At 41.6% G+C, this 24,219-nt stretch overlaps 1 long non-coding RNA gene across 2 annotated transcripts; it reads left to right on the top strand.

Moving 5' to 3' along the window:
• The first annotated feature begins 610 nt into the window (after positions 1 to 610).
• LOC138767872 (uncharacterized) lies at positions 611 to 3,879 on the top strand. 2 transcript variants are annotated; one of them, XR_011358867.1, is made up of 3 exons: positions 611 to 909; positions 2,160 to 2,256; positions 3,324 to 3,879. It is a non-coding gene; the product is annotated as an uncharacterized lncRNA (long non-coding RNA). The 2 variants fall into 2 exon arrangements; XR_011358866.1 differs by having other exon boundaries at positions 2,160 to 2,292.
• Positions 3,880 to 24,219: the final 20,340 nt, after the last annotated feature.

The raw sequence follows: 24,219 nt of genomic DNA, 5'->3' as shown, positions 1-24,219 counted from the left end.
ACAGTACTTTATGCATGGCTGCTCACTTACAGTAATGTTTGCATCACCCTCACAACACTGTATGCATATTCGTAATGAATTTAGTACTTACAGTACTGAATGCATTACAGCTCACCTACAGTACTGCATACTGTACATTGCCCTTACAGCACTGTAAATGCATCATCGCTCACTTACAATACTGACTGCATCACTGCTCACTAACAATACTGAATGCACCACAGCTCACTAACAGTACTGTATACATTGCCCCTCACAGCACTGTAACTGTATGCATCATCGTTCACTTACACTAACAGCACTGCATGCATTATTGCTCATCTCACAACTTTTAAAGAAGCACAGCACACTATTACAGTGGGGGAGATTTATCAAACATGGTGTAAAGTGAAACTGGCTCAGTTGCCCCTAGCAACCAATCAGATTCCACCTTTCATTCCTCACAGACTCTTTGGAAAATGAAAGGTGGAATCTGATTGGTTGCTAGGGGCAACTGAGCCAGTTTCATTTTACACCATGTTTGATAAATCTCCCCCCGTATCTATAGGTTTGGTGCATTCACAATGTATTATTACAGGCGTAGCTTAAAAGGATCAATGTACTAGAATAGTGTAATCCTGTTTTTCTCACTCCTCACAGTTCTGCCGACGTGTACATGTGTAATTAATAGAGAAGTAATACTGCATATATGTTACACAGCTGCCATAAAACATAACGTCTTCATGGAGATCACTGGTTTGGTAATACGGCTTCATTACATAATTAATACTCCACTGTATTATTTATCTGACAAATGTAAAAAACATCAAAGAAGACGACTCTCCGGGGATGTGATGGAGAAGAGGCTGCTGTTTAGTTGGATGCTTTGTCACATGGATGGAAGAATATGACATGTTGGAGATACAGCCAGTATGTATGATGTATAAGACCCCTGAGGTGGCTGCTACCTCTGGTGCAATGACTAGCACTGATTGTAAACGCTCAGCGGCCTCCTTGGGAAGATGCGTTCTAGTTAAATAGATGTAATTACCGAGTTATATTTCATCTTTATTAATTCTTCATTGTCTGGATGTTTGTGTGGACTCTAGAGAAGGAGATAGAGGAGGAATACTCAATCTGATTTACATACATAGTGGTACATAAAACTATATTAATGTAGCATGAACACAGTAGGACTCTTGTAGAAACCATAGTAAAATAACTGAAGTTCATTTGCAAGAAAAGTAAGTGCACCCTTTGTAATTACAGTACAAGTATTTGTGTACAAATAAAATGTGGCCTGATACAGGTATAGATTAATACAATGGAACTAAACTAAGAACTTGCAAGCAGTTGTAGAAAGGAAACATTGTATTGTATTGAGGAAACATCCACAGTGCAGGGAGAAAATCATTGAAGTTTAGATTTACACAATTTCGAAATGTAAGCATTCTCTCTTATGTGATTTAGTTCAACAATATTTCCTGGATGCCTTGCATTTCCAGTCTTCTTCAAGATATGGTTAAAGAAACATTTTGGAAATGTTTATTTTATTATTGAATGCCCATCCCCCCACCGCCCCGCTGCGCGCTATACTCACCAGTGGTGATCAGTGTCCCTCGGTGCGGCTCTGTTCTGGTGCTGCGGTGCTATTCAAATCCCATGCGTGTTCACGTCAACGCTTCTCTGTTTCCAGCCGCTTGAAGGCCGAAAGTCACAATCCTCCATGCATTCTCTATGGAAGAGTGTGACTTTTGGACTTTAATAGACACGGAGATAGAAGAGGGGTCAGAAAAGCGATGTCGTAAACTGGAGCCTTAGCATCGGAATGAAGCCGCGCCATGGGACACAGATCATTGGTGGTGAGTATATGCGCAAGGGGGCAGATAAAAAGAATTCCGGAATGCTTCTTTAAGATTAAAGGGGTTATCCAGGCTTAGAAAAACATGGCTTCTTTCTTCCAGAAACAGCTCCACACAGAGATCACCAGGTCAAGAAAGTAGATGTGCTTTTTCTAATCCTGGATAACCCCTTTAAGGTCAGGACTCTGCCTTCGCCATTCTAAAAAATATTTTTCAATTCTTCTGTATAGTTACTTGTGTGTTTCGGTCATTGTCCTGTTGCATCATCCAATGTCTCTTCAGCTTGAGATCATAGGCTGCTGCCCTTATATTTTCCAGGTCCTGAGGCAGCAAAGCAGCCAAAACCACAGTGCTGACTCCACTTTTGTTTCATCTGCCCATAAAAAGGATACAAAAAGCATTAAAGAATATCCAGGTGCTCTATGGAAGAACTTGAGCTGGACCGCAAAAAGTACTTTATAATGCAAATGAACAGCACAATGTTTAGAGCATAAGGAACACTGCACACCAGGGCTGGACTGAGATGGAAGCTCAGAAACCATCTTAGAGTACATGTAACATTACATGTCGCACACGTGAAAAAGTTTTGATTGGTGGGGGACTAACCAATCAGGAGAATGCCCAGTGACCCCATAGACGTATAATGGAGCCACCTAGATGTAGATTGCTTTGAGCCAGTAAGTAAAATGCACTCCAGCGATCTTCTTTCAGCTCACCTGGTTGATGAGGTGTCTTCTGAGACCATGACTGATCAAACCTTTTGATATGCCCCATGTGAAATCAGGAACAGCAGGACATCCTACTATAAAATACACACCCTAACACCCCAACAGCTTTGGGTCTGCGTACAAGATCTAGGGTCCGTATATAATTTGGGGTCCGGTTTTGGTTTTGTGATCTGTATTTTTTCAAGGGGTCTTCTGTATCCTCTGTATTCATTTCAAGGAGTGCTGAACAAGGCCATAAGTACTTTTTTTTTTTTTTTTTTTTAAACCAAATACTTATAATAGGGGGCATGCTCTGTTTTTGGTTGAGAGCATGCTCTATACAACTGGGTGGACCAAAAGGTCAAAACCTTTTGTTCCTATCTTTGGAAGCCGAGGCATCTTTCTTTTATGCCTCTTCTGTTAATCAGTAATAGTTGTGACTCTGTCATTCCCTGTATTCTCTGATGTATTTGCCCTCTTCTTATTTATTCTGACATAACCTTTCCTTTGTTATGCACCGGATCCTATGTTATACCGAGCCTTCATAGATAATGTCACCTAACGCCAAAAAAAAAAAAAAGTTCAAAAGAAAAATCACTGTGACCATGACTATAACTTGCATGAATTTAATGAACACATCGGCGACAGGTAACATCTCCATCCGATATGAAAATGAACACTGTAACACTTTGTCATATCAAGTATTTGCTAATAAGCAAGAAAATTCAAGTCTCTGAATGGTTTATTAACGGCAGCGGGTTTTTTTTTTCTCAAGAAACAGGACAAATTGTCAGCTGGAAACATGTGAAAAATCTGTAAGGGTCAGATGTTACCTGGTTACTATCCTGGAAATAGCAGAGAAATGCGGACAAGTTACTATGGCAGGAGAAGACTAAACTTAATAAACTCCCTTTAATAAAACTGAGCAAACAAAATGGGCTATACCTTGTAGTTCTTTGTCCAGGACTGAACCCTGGGCATCATCTTTCTTGAAGCGATCCTGAGTATGGGTCATTACTCTGCACCTTCAGACCTTTGATGGACAGAAAAACAACAGGGGGCACCACAACCAGTATGTTACAGAAATATCTGCAATCGAGAACATTTTACCAATGATTCTCAATTGAAAATTGTTATATTTTACCTGATGTTATAAATATTTATCAATGAGGAATATTATTTGTCATAATATTTATAATGCCTGGTAAGTAAAAAAAAAAATTGTCAAAATCTATGTATATATAGATTTAAATTTCGACCCCCAAAATATATAAATGAAAGGCAATGTTTCGCCTATATTTCCTACTTATTAAAGTCAGATACTCAAATATGTTTTTTTCCCCCCTAATCTGTTTCTATTGTCTGATTGCAACATTTTAAATATTTTTGTACATTTTGGGAGTGGCCATCTTGCCTAAGATATTTTAACAGCGTATAGGAATCAGCCGCATAGACCAGTGGGAGCAATAGATAGGACCTCTCCTATTCAGATGAATAAGAAAGGCTTCTGCACGTGCTCAGTGATCATTTTAGATGTTATTTAACATGGAGGCTGATGTTGAGTGGTGAACAACATCTGAATGTGTTTAATGGGACTCTGGATTGTACAGTTTTAGATACACAGTTCCATCATCCATATAGGAAAGGGTTCTTTACAGTAAAGGTTGTGCAACTTTGACTTATCCTATCACAAAGAAGAACAATGGAGGAAACTATTTCAAAACTGTCTTGTTATTGAAACAGAGGGCGGATCCAGCCTTCATGCTATTGATGTTGTGGTGACACTATTCTGCCATGTGCAGGTGTGATTTCACCTGCACGGGATAATCAGGACCACCTAAGAAGGTATTCTGAGACATAGAAAGAAAGGAAGTTAGCACTGGGAAGCAGAAGGTTTGAGCCATCTTCTCCCCACACAAGACCATATCGGGTCCTCGCCTTCTTTATTACGAATAGAGCCGCGGGTACGGCACGTGACCATTGGCTCTATTCATTCCTGTAGAGTTGACGGAAAGTGCCGAGTACAGCACTGCTCTGGCGTATTCGGCTCTCTCCATCACTCCATAGGAGTGAATTGAGCCATAGGAATGAAAAGTCACATGCTGTACCCGTGGCTCTATTCATTACACAGAAGCTATGGAGATCAGCAGGGGGTACTGAGGTCGGTCCTCCCGTTATCTCCTACTTTTCCCCTATCCCGTGGTTAGGGGAAAAGTAATTTCCCCTATCCACCAGTTATCCTGTGGTGGTGCTGAAGGGAAAGCGAACACTTACTGATCACTTTTCTTGGGGTGCCAATCAAGCACAGGAGTCTGGGAGGATGGAAGAAGCTCCGCCCCCATGCCTACTCACCAGGTACGGGGAGCGTCAATTAAAGGAGTACCGGCCACAGCATCAGAATACTAAAAAGTACTTGGGGGGGGGGGGGGGGGGAAGGGGAGGATTATACACAATGAGGGATGTGAACGGTTCCCTTTAACGGACATGAGTAATTTTTCTTTCTCAATAACTAAGTAATCTCTACATTTTACATGGTGGATAAATAATCTTTTTTTTTCCCACAGTGGCCACATGTGACTGGTTTACACCGAGTAGACGACAAGGATTAGTTCTTGCTGTCACCAGAACGTTTTGGTGCCGCAGGACATAAAATGTACTATTTTAAAAACCGTAGGAACTCTGTAAATAGTCACATAAACTATTATAAATAGTCACGTAATATCTCTGCAAGCGTATGTGCTGGAGCAATGGTATTCGCGTATTAAACTACAGAAAGAAGTAAAATGTCTCTGCTAGCCCGCTGCTTCCTGAGAAAACACTGAAGCCGATATAAAGGAAATGGCATCATTTTAATAGATGTCGCCTTAAACAAGAGTCTTATGGTAGCTAAAGTATTCTGTACCTTCTAAACCCTAATAGAACTGTTAAGCCTCAATACAATGGTGTCTTACGTAAAGAAGATTTTCATATTATTCCCAGACGTAGCTGGAAAGCTTCTTTTGTAATAACTCATGAATCACATTTAGGATTGGGGAAGGGCTGACTGTGCCTACTGCAGGAGATTTTTTAGACTGTAACTTTACAGGGCCGATTGAAGTCTTTGCTGAATGATGCAAAGTAAGAAATGGTGCCCCCTCTGCCCCCAAAAAAACAGAGGTAAGGAGACTTTCAAAACTGTCTCTAATCCCTTGACAATGTAAGCTTACACTAGACAGTCTAAAAATGCAATTGATTTTTAAAAGGGTTGTCCGAGCATTCATATGTTTTTGCACAAAAAATAATAAACAGCCTATTCTCGACTACTTCTGGCATATTTTCGGGTCCCCTGCTGAATACTCTGGTCCACGGGATAGGGGAAAAGTAGGAGATCACAGGGGGGGGGGGGGGGTCCAATCTCTGTACCCCCTGCCGATCTCCGTATCCAGCCCCGGCTTCTGTGTAATGAATAGAGCCACGGGTACGGCATGTGACCTATTTATTGCTATGGGGCCAACGGAAAGAGCCGCGTACAGTACTCTTCTGGCGCACTCACCTCTTTCCGTTGCTCCATAGGAATGAATAGAGCGCAGGTCACATGCTGTACCTAAGACTCTATTCATTGCATAGAAGCTGGGCCCAATACAGAGATCTGCAGAGGGTACAGAGGTCGGACCCTCCTCAATCTCCTACTTTTTTACTAAGTAATTTTTTTTTCTGGAATATCTCTTTAATTTATCCTGTGGTGGTGCTGAAGTGAAAGTGAACACAGCCTATTCTCACCTATTACACCTCCTTGGGGGTCCTCTTCTTGGCATATTTTCGTGTCCCCCGCTGAACACTCTGGTCGATACTATTGAAATGGACTTATTTTTGAAGTGACAGCTCAGTCAGCCAATCACTAACATTCAGCAGCAGATCTGCAGGTGGGACGGAAGGACCCTCAAGGGAGCTTTATAGGTGAGAATAGGCCTTTATTTTTTTGTGTACAGCCCCAGCAATATATCAATATGAACATATGCTCAGAGTATAGGTTTACACCATCTATTAGTTGGCTTAGTTTTATTGCAAAAATAAGCACCAAAAAAGTGGGTCGGCTATTCCACGTAGTGATGCACGGGTGGCAACCGATGGTTTTAGTTTTGAACCAAAATGAACAATCAGTCGATGATAAGATCATCGACTGATCGTTCTCTCTTTATTCCATGGAGAGATAATCGGCCGAATTGGGCCGATTCGGCCGATTACCGCTCCGTGGAATGGGCCCCTAAGGCAGCAATAGCGATGTGGGTATATGCTGCAGCCAAGTAAATAAAGCACAATCGGGAGGATCAGATGGTGGCACTGAGGGTAAAACTGATGTATAGTTTTAACTAGAGATGAGTAAACTTTGAATATGTTAGAGTTTGTCTGAACCCAAACTTTTTGCATTTGATTAAAGGTGGCTGAAGAAGTTGGATATAGCCCTAGGAAGTCCTGGAAAACATGGATATAGTCTATCACTTAGGGCTGCATCCAACTTATTCAGCCACTGGTAATCAAATGCAGAGTGTTTGGGTTTGGAAGAACTTGACCATACTGTTGGGAAATTTTGGTTGGACAAACACCTTCAGTTCGAAAACTGATACAGCTAAATATGATAAAATACCTAAATCTAAAAGAAATTAGAAAGGAAAAAAACATTTTCACTCCCCTGGAAAAAGTGGACGTTTGTCTGTAGTTATATGTATATTTGTTTTAGTGTGTTGGTTGGTTTGTTGAGTTATAATTATTTATTTAATGGGCTGTTTTATTTAGTTACTGAGGTTTTTTTTTTTTTTTTTTTTTTTTTGTCCCATCCCTCTTTGACTCCGAGTGGTTCTGGACCGGCCGTATACCCTGCAGGTGTGGTTGATGGTATAGTGATCGACCCAGCTATACGGTCTGACCATAATAAATGGTCGGCTGGTTGGCCGGTGAGAGGTGGGGCATCTCTGCAGTGGACACTGTAGAGTACTGACACTGTAATGAGTAAGTGAAGTGTCCCTCCCGCGGGCGCTGTTGTCTCTTTCCCCTTGGCGGGGGGGGGGGGGGGTGACAGGCGTGGGTGGGGGGGGCAGTGATGATATGAAAAGTGAGTAGGTATTGTGTGAGCAGGGTGGATGCGGCGGTTGGATCTACTAGGGGGTTCTGACAATTTTTATTTTTTTATTTAATTTTTTTTTATTTTCCCTTTTTCGTGTTTGGGTGTGGTTGTATGTTGTTATATGTGGTATAGAGTGTGGTCTGTCTGGTCTGGCCCGGGGGGGGTGGGGTTCTCGGATGGGGGGGTGCAGGGGGACGTTTCCTTACTGGTAGGATAGGGTAATATTGTGATAGGGGTGGGCTTTTGGTGGGTAGATAGATACCCCAAGGTTTTGGTTTGATCTGGGTTGGGCCGCGGGGTGGCTCCACAGTACTATGTGTTGCTGTAAGAGATCGGTGATTTATTTATGAGATACTCTATTCTCTGGGGTGGGATAGGATTGGGGTTAATATTATTTGTGAAGTGTCTTGTCTTCTGTTTTGTAAAATAAATAAAAATTATATAAAATAAAAAAAAAAAATGATAAAATACCTAAATCTAAAAGAAATTAGAAAGGAAAAAAACATTTTCACTCCCCTGGAAAAGACAACATGCACACACTGATAACTCATTCCTGGAATAGAACGTATTCCTTTAAGCCGTTAAACCTTTAACTGGTGACTAATTTTATTACAGTCTTGATAACTAATAGTATATTTTATGATTGTGTTATGATCTCATCCAAACCCAATTTCTCGACTTTATTAGAGCTCTAGAGCTATCATTTTTTCGACACTCGAGCTTCGAAAGTCCCAAAAGTCCCGATACTCATATACAGACTGGAGATAATAAAAAATCATTCTCAAAATATATGAACTGTGGGTACGATAATAGTTTCCGCCATAGAAGAGTCATGTATGTGAAGGGGAGATTGGAGAATATACATATCCCTATGGGTTTTACCTAGTGAAAGGAATTTAATTGGCTTTGTGGAACCGAAATAAGAAACATTTCAGGAAATAATCCCCGAAATGATTAAACGACATGTCAATGATATAATAAGGGAGGAATGATATTTCTTTAGGACGGGAGTTAATGAATAGTAGGCAGCAGCTAGCAGACGCAGAAACTGCTTGTCCTCATTATCATTCTGGCATTAGAAAACTTACAGAGCAGCAAAAAAGGAGAGACGGCTGTCTTTAATTGTTCACGTCTTACCGATTGGACTGGCGTCATATCAAGGCAGTTCTTGATGAGGAAGGCTTTATTACACTAATACTTTGTTGCTTAATATTTTTTGTCAATATGCATTTTACATCGGCTATTAAACCTATCTCCCCGTGTTTCTGCAGCCTCATTACTTCCTTTCAGACGGTTAAATTGTCCCATTATTATGTCTCTGCGCAGATCCTGACTATGGTGAGAGATCAGCGCGAAAACATACAGATTAAACACCAAGACAACAACACACATAGATTAATAACCACCGTGATTATCTCCGTGGCAATAACGCAGGATCCTGACGTAGATTATTTGGTATTGTTTTATATTTGTTAAATGCTAAAAGGTGGATTATATCAAATGGCATTTTAAAGGGGTAGTTCACCTTTTTTTTTTCTTTCAAATTATCCAGTGCCAGAAAGTGACAGATATTTGTAATTTAGCTCGATTAAAAAAAATGTTAAGTCGTCCGGTACGTGAGAGCAGGAGAGGTTTTCTATGGGGATTTGCAACTGCTCTAGAAAGTTCCTGACATGGAGAGAGGTGGCAGCAGTGAGCACTGTGGCTGAAAAGACTACACCACTTCCTGCAGGACATACAGCAGCTGATAAGTATTGGAAGACTAGATCAGGCAGCCTAGATCCTGTGTGCACAGATGTAACCCAAGCAGGGAGTGCTTCAACTCCCCTGGGCCTTGTCCGGACATCTTCTGCCGCTGCTGTGCTGCCGCCATCTTGCCTACATGTGGGTGAACGGTGTATGACCACTGCTTCCCTCTGACCCCTGAACTAACCCCGTCACTAGTAGCTGCTTCAGGCAACTCTTTGGAAAATGAAAGGTGGAATCTGGTTGGTTGCCGAGAACAACTGGGCCAATTCTACTTTACACCATGTTTGATAAATCTCCCCCATGGTGCCTAATTGTTCCAATGTGTTTCAACTGAAAAGTATCTTCAGGGGACTATGCTTCAGGGGAATATGCTATAATAATGGTGTCACCTGGATTCATGTGGAGCCAAAGTGCAATGGCTGGTAACTATATATATCTTTATATGAAGTATCTAAATTAATTAATGGAACTACCACAATCTAACATAGAAGAAGAGTATAAGTATACTTTCATTGGCTGATCTTGTTATATTTTTTTCTTTAATAAAAATCCTACAGAAGTTTGGGATGGAGATGTTGCACGTGTCATCACATGCACTACTATATCTAGGGGAAGCTACTCTTTTTGAAGAATAGTCGAAGGATGTGTAAGGAGCTCAATACAAGAACAATGAAGCCCAACCATTGCGTTGCTCATTTCTAACCTTGTATTTAGAAGATAATAACATTCAGTTCAATCATAAATTGTGAAATCATCTTTAATACTTCTTTCTCCTGTCCTTCACAGCATACGTTATGCACTACTCAGCAGGCGTGGGCAATGATTACAGGATTAATCTTTTCTCACAGAGAAAAATATCATCTATGGATATCCATCAGCGTAATGCAAGGAAATCCAGAATATGAATAAAAACTGGAGTTGCCAGTTAGGTCTAGGAATTAGCAGACTCATGGAAGTTCAGGTTCAACTGGTTTGGCCGAAGTTGGGTTCTGATACCCAAACCACCACATGTTCGCTCAACACTAACAGTCTGGCCCCTAGGGTGCTTGCATCCTCAGTTAACCAGCTAGGGGCCAGACTGTTCTCTGTTATGTGTGTGTGAAGGTGGGGATGAGCTTGGCTCATGTCTGAAGATTAGGCTCTGTTGGCGAGATTATATTTACCATCCTCGGCTTGGCTCATGTCTTCTCTGTTCAGCGTCAGCTCCTGTAGAGTCAGAGTCAGCCAATCAGCATTTGCAGCAATGTCCCAACTCAGCTACAGAGTCTGTTAGGGATGCTATGAATTCTCACTTAACTCTCTGGGGGCCAGCCTGTTCTTTCTTGTACCCGAGAGGTTAAGTGGGGATGCTATGCAATATATTCAATATGGAGGAGATTTATCAAACATGGTGTAAAGTGAAACTGTCTCAGTCGCCCCTAGAAACCAATCAGATTCCACCTTTCATTCCTCACAGACTCTTTGGAAAATGAAATGTTGAGTCTGATTGGTTGCTAGGGGCAACTGAGACAGTTTCACTTTACACCATGTTTGATAAATCTCCCCCTAAGTCTCTATACGTCAAGTCTATATCAATTCATATGTCAGCCAGACCACCAAGGACGTATTAACAGCTGCTGCTGCCCTAGGGACTAAACGTGAAGGCGCCTTGAGTAGCATGAAGGAGAGTGGTTTCGGCCACATGCATTTCTCTACATGTAGAAACATTGTCTGAATCACGTTTTTCCTTGTTTTTAACAACTTAAAACATAAACAAATTTCCACACTAAATCAATGATTTGAGCCGTCTGCATATTGTCTAAAGGAATTCTCACCACAAGATTGGTAGATTGGTAGGTTATAGCTCTAGGCCTGAACAATACCAGCATACCCCCACCCCCTTAAAAAGACACCAGATTTTCTGGCAAGTCTGAATAGAAGGTGGAAGACTACAAAAATGAAAAAAACAAACAAAAAAAAAACTAAAAAGTTGTTTCTTTTCCCCTGCTCCCTGGTGCTGCCCCTGCACCAGGCTACGGGTGCCCAGTGTTAAATACAGCCCTGTAGACCACTGCGTTTAGAACAGAGTGGTGGTCGGTAACCTAGACAATGAGCTGTCAACAATGGGAGTACAAATTGTCGATGCTTCACCCCTCTGTTTACTATCATGCTCTATAGACATAAAGAAGTCTGTCATCTATATGTGAGTACAAGGTCTTAATATCTTTATTTATTCATAATATCAACTATAAGTAAAATAACTGACAACTAGAGATGACCAAACCAGGTTCGAGTTCGAGTCGATCCGAACCTGAACGATCAGCATTTGATTGGCCGGGGCTGCTGAAGTTGCATAAAGCTCTAGGTTGTATGGAAAACATGGATACAACCAATGACTATATCCATGTTTTCCACATAGCCTTAGGGCTTTATCCAAGTTCAGCAGCCACCGCTTATCAAATGCCGAAAGTTCGGGTTCAGATGGACTCCAGCATGCTCGAGGCTCGCTCATCTATACTGACAACATATCCTTATAGCGTATTCCATTCTCTACATACAACCACAAGCACGCTCTTTCTTCTTGGAAGGAGGGGAAATGAAAACAGGTCATTTACATTACAAGTTTGAGGTTCCATAGGTCTACATGGATGGAATAAATCTGAATTAGCACCATGTAATGCTATGTTTCCCCTGCAGAGGCTAAAGTGCCTGTCTGGCTCCAGGTGCCAGGAACTGATAAGACAATCACTTTATTCCTCTCCATTCTCTAAATTAAATATTTTATTCTGCATCCAATTTTTTGCTAATATTGTTTTTGTCAGAAAAAGTTCTATAGTTTAGTTAGCTTAGTTTTGGGGTGCATTTACACCCCCCCCCCCAACCATACTTATACTGTTTCATTATTCTTAATGTTTTATTTCCTATGCCAATTGTTTCTTTCCGATATGTGTTCAATTACTATGCACAGCCACTTCACAGCAGACAATCATTTACGTGTAGCCCTAGGGTTGATTTAGATCATTTCGCTGCACATGTCTAACCACTAGTTAAAAATACCTTTTATTTAGAATTCATTAAAACTCAGCAATGAATAACAAAAAGTGAGCAAATAAATACGCCAAGATAACACTCCATATGGCGAATCCAGTACTTTCATCATCCATTCTGATGTGTCTTTGACTTGAAACCATGAATACAGGTATTTTTTTAGGTAGTTATATAACTATTCTCTTAAACCTTTTTTGATGGGTCTAATGATAGTGTCCAGTTTTAGGCTGGGTTCACACTACGTATATTTGAGGCTGTATATTTGAGGCTGTATAGCAACCAAAACAAGGAGTGGATTGAAAACACAGAAAGGATCTGTTCACATAATGTTGTAATTGAGTGAATGGCCGCCATTTAATGGCAAATATTTGCTGTTATTTTAAAACAAAAGCTGTTGTATTGAGATAATGGCCGTTATTTACTGTTATATGACGGCCATCCGTCAAATGAATGCTGTGCTCATGCGTTGAGAGACATCTATCCTCTAATGCTGCCATAAAGATGTTCCCAATACTGGGGGCCACTGGGGACCCCATTAAAAACGCCTTGCGTTTGTAAGAAAAATTCTTCACCAAATCTGAAATAATTTTTTGTTAATATAATCTCCAGAAGTGACAGTAAAAAGCCTATTGTGGAATTGTCTACTGTTGCATTTTCACATAATTTCTCACGTACTACTTCCAAGGCTTCAGGGCATTGTATATTAGTATATAAGCTCTTGAAGTCAAGAGTACCGACAAAAGTCACGTCTCTGACATCAAGAGCTTCCAGTCGAACCAAGAGATCAGTAGTATCTTTGAGACATCGGGGTAACAAGAGGTTATAACAAGAGTGAAGTAAAGAAAGCATGGGAAGAGGTTAAGGTAATACCAAGAGAGGAACTAATGAAGACACGAGAAAGAGATAAAAAAGAGGGACAAATAATGTTTCAATCTAAGTAGGACAAACATTCTAAAATGGTGAGAAAAACTATTCTGAAGTATTGGAGTATGTTGAAACATGATGATAAATATGGTAAACTGTTTGGAGAACCACCAGTGTTTGTATACAGAAAAGGGCAATCAATAGCTAATATGGTAGTTAAATCTGATATAAAAGGGCCACAAAGAACTAGACAAATGAAACTAAGAACTTGTCGCAAAGGGACCTTTGCTTGTCTGTCCTGCCAGAACTGTAATGGGATTATCAAAGGAGATAGTGTAAATCACCCTCAAAAAGGGAATAAAATCATGATAAAAGGCATGTATACATGTAGGACGGCTAATGTGGTCTACATGTTGCGATGTCCATGTGGGCGTGTGTACGTAGGGCAGACTACGAGAGAAATTAGACTGAGGCTATATGAGCACAAGTCTGCCATACGTACATATGCACAAAAATCACAGAAAAATGAGGGATTGGAGGATATCAAAAAATTCGGGGAAACGTCAGTGGCACGTCATTTCCACAAATTTAATCATAAGGTTTATGATCTTAAATGGCTCATACTGGAGGAAGTACATGGTGTAAATAAAACGGAGATAAAAAAGAAATTACTGCAGAAAGAGACATACTGGATACACTTGCTAGAAAGTTTGTACCCGAAAGGGCTTAACAAGATTTGTAATTTTGCTGTATTTTTGTGAGTGGGGTGTATATACCATCTTATATTGCTTATGATGACGTTTAATAATGGTGACGTATACTAAAGTGAAAGAAAGAGCTTTTATCAAAAGTTTAGTAGTCATCTTTATTAGTGTATAACTTCTAATTTTTATATCTGATTGTTTTTATAGTAAATGATATGCAAATGATCTACTAGTATAAATTGGTGAAGGGTGCACTACTGGATTATGCTTGAGAAAGGGGGCGGACCCCGAAACGTAGCAGCACGCTCAGTCGTCATCATACCATCTGAAGAGAGTGAGAGTCTCAGAGGAGGAATGGAGCCGGCCAGGGACTTGGCATGAACATCTGAAACCCCTCTCGAATATGATGTGTGGAAGGCGTGAGCTTTCCACTGTATCCACGGCTTGCTAAGAAAATGAGATCTCTCAGGGACCAAGTGTGTTTCTTGGAGACATGTAATCATGGGGTTAAATTGACGTATATGGGAAAATATGAGTGACCCCTTTTTAGGGGACCCCAAACCTCTGACGTTCCATGACAGTATAGTGCAATCAGCCATTATCACATATTTGTAACCTTAGCGGCAGGACATGTAACCATAAAATCAGACATTTCCCTAGATATACAGCACCTACTTTGTCCATAACGAGTACTCGGTAAAAGTCTATAAACACAACAAACTGCAACAGGAACAAAACAGCGTCCTTGGATTGTCCAGAAGACACAGTATTCAATGTAATCAGGATAAGACTAAAACTGTTCAGGGCATAGGTGGTGACTGGTGACATTGAAGTGGCTCTGTTAATGGGGCAGAGCCCGTCGTCACAGAAACAATAGATGGCTCCTACCGGCCGAAACAGAACAGAAAACAAAACTAAAATGGGGCAAGGCCACATAACCAAGTTACCAGGAGATCACTCATCCGGATAAGAACCTCTGACGCAAAGGAGGCCACTGGTATGTCACTCCGGTCTGGGTGACCGGCGCCGCTGTCGTCTAGCCCAGTCATCCGCTTCAGCGGGGGTGGTAAAGAAGATTGCACTATCTCCATCAGTCGTGCTGGGTAAGCCATGGAGTATGCCACACCGAGTTCTCGGAGGCGGGCTTTGATCGAGGTGAAGGAGGCTCTCTGCTTTTGCAGCTCCGCGGAAAAGTCAGGGAATATGGAAACCTTGACGTTGTCATATATATGCGTCTGGCAGCACGGAGTATAGGATCCCTATCGTTGCAGTTCAGGATACGTGCAAGCAATGGGCACGCGGCGGCTCCGGGGGAGGACGTGCAGGCACCCTGTGGGCTCTTTCAACTGTGAAGGCGATGGAAAAGTTAGTGTCAGCAAAAGTTTCCTTGAGCCATCTTTCCACAAAAGTAGTAGGATTCTGCCCCTCTGCTCTTTCAGGCATCCCAATGATCCGAACATTATTTCGACTGAGCCTGTTCTCCAGGTCATCCGATTTCTGCCTACAGAGGGTTAGCTGCGACTCCAGGGAACACACTGTATTTGTCAGAGGATGTACATTATCTTCTAGGGAAGAGATGCGGCCCTCAGCTTGCGTTATCCTCCCCCTGAGCTTCTGTAAATCCTGCCGCAGGAGCCCCACGTCTATCTTCACCTCCTCTAGTTTAACTGTCAGAGCTGACTTACATGAGGTGATGGCATGCAGGATTTCTCTCATCGTGGGCTTAGAATCCCCTTCAGAATTAGAGGGCCCAGCTACAGGGTCCCCGTCAGCGTCGGCTCCTTGCTGCGCAGTATGAGGCACATCGGCACCATCTTGGTCGTCTTCGCGGGCATAATCCCGGAGCTTCTCCGTCCCAGGATGCTCCTTCGATTTGCCAAAATCTTGTTTCCCGATCTTGCCCATGGTGGTCGGAGTAAGGCAGGCTATGGTAGGAGTCAGGATGCCAAGCAGGAGGCTAATTAAGACGGGCACGGGACGGGAGCTGTGCCTACATGCGACCGCTCCGCTCAAGCGCTAAGCCATGCCCCACTCATTCGATTATTAGGGTACTTGATGGTACTCGTTACTTGGACGAGCATCTCGGGATACTCGAGAAAATCTCATCATCCGTTTCCTGTAAGTTTTGGCGCTTTTTCTCAGCCATTAAACATGCAGGACACTCTTTGGTACATCCTGCGATTATGTGGGACCCAAACATGTCGATAGCAGCGATTGGTTGGCCAGATCAGATGACCCTGCCATATAAAAATCTCCACCGGCAAGGCTCGGCTCACATGCGTGCTGGAAGAGATTAGGGACATTAGGGATATTTCCTGATTTCTGTATTTCTTACGCAAGGCATATCTAAGTTCACTACTGCTTGCACAGTGTAAAGGGGGTGTCACAGAGTGTGTGTATAGGTGCAGCCACCAACAGATTGTTTCCCACACCTGTTGCCCAGAATTTGGCATAATGGTGCAATTAGGCAGCCTCAGAGGCATCCATACATGCTGCCCCTGCTGTTTCCTGTCAATTTCTGTGGTGTTTCCATAATTTTCTGAAGTTGACAGGTTTTCACACGACCTTCCCTCTACCGAACTTGGGTCCCCTGCAAAAATGCTCCATTTTCCCATTGACTTCAATGGGGTTTGTTACTTCAAATGAGCACTCGAGTATTGGGAGATATTCGTCTCGAGTAACGAGCACCCGAGCATTTTAGTACTCGCTCATCACTAATCAAAACGCATGTTTTTTTATACGTACACAAAAACATGGTCGACCACATATTTGTGTACACCAAAAAAGATGCTTTTTGATCCTTTTATACATATATATGTATATATAATGGAAGTCAATGGAAAAACGGATCAAAATGGATGCTCACAAATGGTGTATTATTGCGAATAGCCAGCCCCAGAGGCATCCATACATGCTGCCCCTGCTGTTTCCTCTCCATTTCCGTGGTGTTTCCATAATTTTCTGAGGTTGACAGGTTTTCACACGACCTTCCCTCGAGCTTGGGTCCCCTACAAAAATGCTCGAGTTTCCCATTGACTACAATGGGGTTCGTTACTCAAAACGAGCACCTGAGTATCGGGAAATATTCATCTCAAGTATCAAGCACCCGAGCATTTTAGTATTCGCTCATCTTTAGTGCCTGTTTAAAGTAGAGTGAGCCCTGCATTTTAAACAGACTGAGTCTGTGAATTTTCGCTGTACCATCCCCTCCAGGTTACTTGCTATACCATGACAAGCTTGTAGGGGTTAAAAAAAGTAGTCTTCTGCTCCCCTCTTTTAAGCTTCAGTCAATTACTTCTTGAATTTTCTTGCATTTGGCTGTTACGTGTACTCACCAGTAATGACAGTTTTTTTTTTTTTACATCATTCCGGTGCTCCCTCTTCTAGCTCTAGGGTTCATGAAGACCCGAAGTCAGGGTACTCATTGCATCTCTATAAGAGCTGTCCTAGAGATGCATTGATGCTTTTAACTTCCGGTCTACTTAGCTGTTTGTCAACTGAAGAAAAAGTCACATGGGGGACAGCAGGATCTGAATGGCCTTGGATCACCAAAAAGATGCCACACCGTGGGAAAACCGTCATCACTGGTGAGTATACAAGCCAGCCTGCAGCTGGGAAGCAAAGAGAAAAAAAAAAAAAAAAAAAGAGTAGAGTGATTCTTTAAAGTAAATAAAAAAATGGTTGCTAGGGTGGACAAATCCTTACTTTATTTCTTAAAACATTGCAGATTTTTTCTTCTGTCATACGTGTATCTGAATGTGTCTGGTTAATACTGTGCAATAGATAAGGTTTGTTTGCAACACATTTTAAAGAGACAGATTAAAAAAAAAAAAATGTTCTCCTGGCACAACAGTCGAGGTGTATTACATGTAGATAATGTCATCGTAAGGATTACACTTAATCCTTTGATTTGCACTGAAAATATTACTTGGATTGATTTTTTTTTTTAACTGACATCGTAGAGAAATCCCCAATCTTTCGGTTCATTCACCCATAGCTGAAATAGTTTAACATGAAGATGAAATAGAAGGATTTTTAGAACATATAATTTGGTTGACTTGACAGGATTTGCAGCAGTACAACCAACATTTGGCCAAGAAATTGTGCACAGAAATAATGGAGTAGCTCTATATACAGTGAAACCAAGACCACTTTAAGAAGATGGGTTGTATCTATATTGTTCTGTAAAGGGTTTTCATTTCCCCTATATAATAGCACAGATTTACTAAAACTATTGAATTCTTACAATGTACCCGTAGATTAAATTTAGATGACTCTAAGCTCCTGCTACCTCCCTATTGTGTATGAAAGGTAAGTCTCTTTTATTTATTTTTAGTGCTGTTTCCATCCTTTTTGCAGTTTACTCTGTTGTGTAGTAAGGTAGTTTCGAGCACGGGGATAGGGGTGCTATGCCACCCCAAGCAACGATCCAGTACATACCATTGATAATCATTAGAAGGGGCAGGCTATCCGGGGTGGATGGGGGTGGTACCCCACCATATCAGATTTGTCTAACCTGCTGCTAGTTTCCCTTTAAATATTGCAAGCCAGTTTTTTAAAAAAATTTTGGTCCAAATTACACTAGAACTCTGAATCTTAATTTGCCGCATGTATCTATTGACCCTCTTCAGCTGGAGGACTTGCTCTAAACTGGGCCATTTTTATTAGTTTTGGGTGGTTTTTTGAAATATATTGTAATGAATGGTGTAACAATATTCTTTGGCCTCCAATAATGGTATTACCATAATCCAGTTATTCCAGTGATGCAGATTCATGCTTTTATGATGATGACCCCCCCCCAGTGTAGTACAGTGCTGCAACGATTGATTAGCTGAGCGGGCTGTCACTCCTGAGATGAGAGTGACAGCCCACACAGCCAATCACTGATCATGGCGCTGTCTCATCTCAGTCTGGTCTTGGGAGTGACAGCTCACTCAGCCAGTCACTGACTGAGATGTTGCCACAGGCTCTTGAGGCGGGAGCTACCACCAATCACTGGCTGCAGGACTGTGATTGGCTGAGGAGGCTGGAGGTGGCTGAAGACATCAGAGACCCATAGAAGGACACTAGGGATTGATGAGCATGCCCGTTTTTGTTTTTTACATATGTTACATTGTGCTGCTGTGGTCGAAACTAATCTCGGTTTGTAAGATACGGTTTGCTCATCTCTAGGGATAACCCTATATTAGTAAGTTATGTTTTAGGGTCATGTAAATAAAACGATCAAAGTTAAAAGATAAAAGTTTCTTCTCTGGGTCTTTAACTACTTGAGGTGACACAAAATTAGTGATTGGTGCTGATTGATCCAAACTAAGCAATGTTTAAAGTTTGTACAGTATGATAGAGTGAAACCTTTTCAAAAGACTACCTCTTAGACAAGAAGACCACCTCTTTGACCACCTCTTAGACAAGACAATGTCATGTTTTCTGGTTGACTTGGCCCAAATTGGAATCTAAAGTAGCCTCATTTATTGATCTTATTTATGTACAAGAGCTCTTTCCTAATAAGCTAACTACTTAGTATACATTTTGGGTTTTCAGTTATAATAAATTTTCATGCTATTATATATTTATATTACAGCTAAAGGGGAAATTTGATCAGTTCACAACTACCTTGTTATCTCTCAAATTATGAGTCTCGTCCTATCATACCAAAGACAGATGAAGCAGGATCTTTGAAGATGAAAGCAACAAATGTTCAAAAACAAAATGTGAGTTTGCACTTTCCTTGTGAAATCTGTTGAACCATCAGTTGTCTAATTTGCTGGAAAATCAATTCTTATTTGAAAGACTAAAATGGAGGAGGCTTTAAAATATCCATTGAGATCCATAGAAAAGATTGAGCTTAGAGACTTGAAATCACAGCTCGGAAAACAATGGAAATTGTCTCGACAGATTGTCCAAGTTCAGGTGGATGTCATACCATGGATCTTTGTTGTCTTCCGTTTAATCATTGTTCCTCACACCTACTCATCCATTGTAATGAAAGCCTAATGAAGTCAGGAAAATGTGTGTGTTACCCTTAATATAGCTGCTTAAATAGTTTATGATGATGATGGATGTCAATTAGAAGAAGATACAATGTTTGAAGTTTACTCGGTTGTGTTGATCAAAGTTGAGACACATTGGCAGAGAGCGTCTCATTATTTTCATTTGAGGTTGAAAAAAAACATGAAAGAATTGTGGAATATTATTCAGTTGACAAAGGAATGAGCAAATCTTAAATATAAGATACAAGGAAATATTATGAATTTATAGATGAAAATCACCATACAAAGGCTGGACTCATGTTCTTTGGTCTGGTTCTTAAATGGATTGTCCTATCTCTACATGTTTTGTCTGTGAGCATTTTTAGGGTATTTGAACATTCTAGAGGACTGTCCGCAGCTTTCATCCCTCCTTCGAAGAGGAGAGCGGCTGACAAGCATTGGGTTTTACAAGACTGATCGGGTATTATTCCCTTTGTGGAGAGTGCCAAAGGTGTGTGGAGACATATAGGAGAGCACCCTTTATTCAGTGAAGCAAGAATGGCCCATAAGTCCCAACATGCCCTAACACTTGACTCTCTCCTCAAGGAGAATATTTACAGAAATGGTGAGCCCTGAACTAAACCCAGTCGACTGTCTCTGCCTACTTGGATGATCTGTCCTAATTGGCAGCCCCCAATTGGGGGACTTTCTTTACTCCCATTAGGTGCAGAGCCATTTAGGGGAGAAACCAAGGTTGTCAGTCCAAACTTGTCAATCAGGGATAATCTAAAAAAAATGGAAAACCAAGAACAGTCAGAGACACGCCTGAAGATCATATCACCATAAGATCAAGAACAAGGACAGAATCAGAAACTAATACAAAACCAAAACCGAACCAGGGTCAGCTCCCTGCTCTGTGTCAGCAAAATCTGTTGGGTTTTATATGCTTACAATATGAGCATGACTGATCATGTGAAATGGAGCCGACTCATTCTCCCAATCAGTACACTCAGACCCGGACTGATCAAAACTTTTGACTTGTCTCTATGACATGTCAAAAGTTTTTTATGATGACAGTGACATTTTAAATCTAAAACCTTTCAAGATGATCAGAAGTCTCAATTCACTGTTAGCACCGGACGGTGGCAAGGGCAGTAAGACAGATACACACAGACAGTGAGCCCCACCCACTGTCCCTGCCTAATTGCCACTGACAGCCCTAGGCGGCTGTGGACAACAACGAAGACGACCCCTGCTCTGTAACAGGTGAAAACACAAAACAAGGATAGACAAACATAATAATTTGACAGTCCGGGTCGGCAATGGCGGGCAGCAAAGGTACAAAATCGTCAGGCAAAGTAAGGGTCAAAGGTCAAGCAGAAGGGTCAAGGCAAGCAGCAGATAGGCAAGTTAAAGAACGAGCAAAGGATCAGGAGAACTACAAGTCACAGCAAGAATACACTTAGCCTAGCAGAAAGACTAATAGCCAGTGTCTGTCTGCTGGGCTTACACACTATTTATGGAGGATCAGGGTCTCAGTCCAGCAGCTGATCGTCCACACAGCTCACCTGCACAGCAGCAGGATAACTCTTAAGGCCCTATTCCACGGAACGATTATCGTCCGTATTCAGCCAATATCGGCTGCTACGGACGATATTCGTCCCGTGGAATAGAGTGCAATGATCAGCCGACATCGTTCATGTCGGCTGATCGTTGTAGTCGCTTGTTTTTCAACATGTTGAAAAACAAGCGACTGATATAGCAGCGATCTGCTGCCGTCGCTCCGTTGAATAGGAGCGTCGGCAGCAGACGCTGCTATATCCTATGGGCTGCCCGGACGATCAGCGATCCTCCGAGCAGCCCCCCCGCAGCTCCCCGCCGCCCCCTCCCGCTCGCTGCAGCCGCGTTGAATAGCGGCGGCAGCGAGCAGGGAACGAGGAGCAAACGAGCGCTGAGAGCGCTCGTTTGCTACTCTAAACGACCTGTGTAATAGGCCCTTTAGGGTGCGTTCAGCAGATTTAATGGTGCAGATTTGATGCTGTGTTCAGTTAATTAAAGAAATCTGCTACGGATCTGCTGTGGATCCGCTGCGGATCCGCAGCAGAAAATCAGCTGCGGATCCGGTAAGTGTGAACGTATTAAGCTGCCAAGGCATAACAAGCAAGACGTTCTGGAACTGCACAGAAACACCAACTCAGCGCACAGTCCTGACATTCACATTGAATATTTTTTTACTTTGTTGACCCGTTTTGACTAAATTTTAAATTTCATAACAAAATCTAATTTAAAAGGATTTTTTTCTTTCATGCTCTTTGTGTCCATGTGTCTCACACACTTCCTCTTCAGCCTTAGCTCTTGGCAAAACACAGTATATCAGTTTTGACCTTAGTTTGCCTTTAAGTACCCTGTAAGATAGCTGTGAATAATGTTTTTATCCACTAAAAGTTCCTTTCAATATTTTATCTTTATTTTTTTTCTAGTAATACAGGATATTTCTTACTCACATATGTTGGTTATATGGATTGAGGCATTCAGTAATATGCACAGATGTCTTTTTACTAGCATGAAAGTTTGGATCTTTGTAAAATGAAATTGCAGCAGCATAAATTATTAAGGGCATTTGCTTAATAAAGTTGGATAATACATGTGCCTCCATTCATTCAGTCCCACGTGCTGTATATTTATATGTCAAGTCACCTGCATACTGTCTACAGGTTAATCCCTTGAGGCCTATTTCTTATTATATGGTTCCTACAGGCTAGTTAAGATCTCAATTAATAAATTAGGTTCACACTGCATTTTTGCAGTCCACTTTTTCATCCATTTTTTGAAAAAAAAAATGGATGAAAAAGAGATGAAAAACTGATGTATTTGTGTGCATCCATTTAAAAAAAAGAATCAAAATGCATCAATTTTTTTTTACGTACACAAAATTGTGGTCAACCAAGGATGGGGACACCGGGGTGCATGTATTAAGAAATCTTGCTTATTTACCAAGTTACAGTTTTTCAGATTGTCAACTTGTCTAGCAAAACGCTCTCAAACTAAGTTACTTGTAATCCAAGGTTTTACTATATCACCAATATATCACAAAAAAGCAATCAACTTTTTCAGTACAATAAGATTTCTCTAACATCTCTATTGTAGATCTGCAATTTCAGACAATATAGGACTTGTTAAGGTCTAATGGTCCTTTTACATGGAGGGATAATTCGCTCGATCGAACGATTAACCATTTCGTAGTAACAATGTGTTTTTTATAACGATCAGCGTTTAGTCGGAACGATATATTGTTTAAAAAAATCATTATTGCGATCATTTTAAGATCTCTTAAGCCCATCTCACACATAGGGTGAATTGGTAAAAAACTGTTTAAGACTAGGTTCACACTACGTAAGTTTCCGGCCGTAGCGCGCTTCGTGAATAAGCGGCCGGAGATTTACGTAGTTTGCGTACAATGGAAAGTATAGGATGTAGGGCTGCACAGTTCACACTACGTAAGAACTTACGCCCGGATCGTATGCGGCGCCGTAAAAAATGAATCAGACCATTGTTTCGGGACGGAAATGATGTAACTTACGCCCATAGCGTAACATGCGGTACCGTACGGAGTGGTGATTTCTTCATTTTTACACTTTGATTTGCCGATCCAAAAGGTTCTGTGGGGTGTCCGGGGATAGCCGAAGATATCCAAGTAAAAGACCGCTGTAAGATCACTACGTACACCGCTCGGGAAGTGTACGTAGATTACGGGCATAAGTTCGTGGACCGTACGTAGCCGGCCGCAACTTGTGTAAATCCCGGCCGGAGTTTTACACGTATATGTCCGGCCACGAAAAATATGCGGCCGGACATATACGTAGTGTGAACATAGCCTAAGACTGTAAAAGGACCATTAGGGCCAATGCACAGGTCTGTGAATGCCAAGGTCTGTGCATTTGCTTACAGCCTAGACTGGAAAAAATGAGACATTTGCTAGCATTGGTGGTCTTTGGGCTCCATAGGCTTTCGGTCCAATCACAAGTGCTCGGTCTGTAATCATGGGCAGAGTGTAATCGGTGGGCCACCAGCAATCATGCACTGTGCATTATAGACACACACAAATGTGTGCAAGGGGTCTAGAAAAGTACACAACACATGTCTTTGCACCTTACATCCAGGGCCGGACTGGGACTGAAAATCGGCCCTGGCATTTCAACGCATACAGGCCCACTTACCGTACGGGAAAAATTTTATGATAAAATGTCACAGCAGCAC

Source organism: Dendropsophus ebraccatus, chromosome 11 (assembly GCF_027789765.1).
Source record: "Dendropsophus ebraccatus isolate aDenEbr1 chromosome 11, aDenEbr1.pat, whole genome shotgun sequence".
Lineage (NCBI taxonomy): Eukaryota > Metazoa > Chordata > Amphibia > Anura > Hylidae > Dendropsophus > Dendropsophus ebraccatus.
This window is presented reverse-complemented; position numbering and strand designations above follow the sequence as displayed.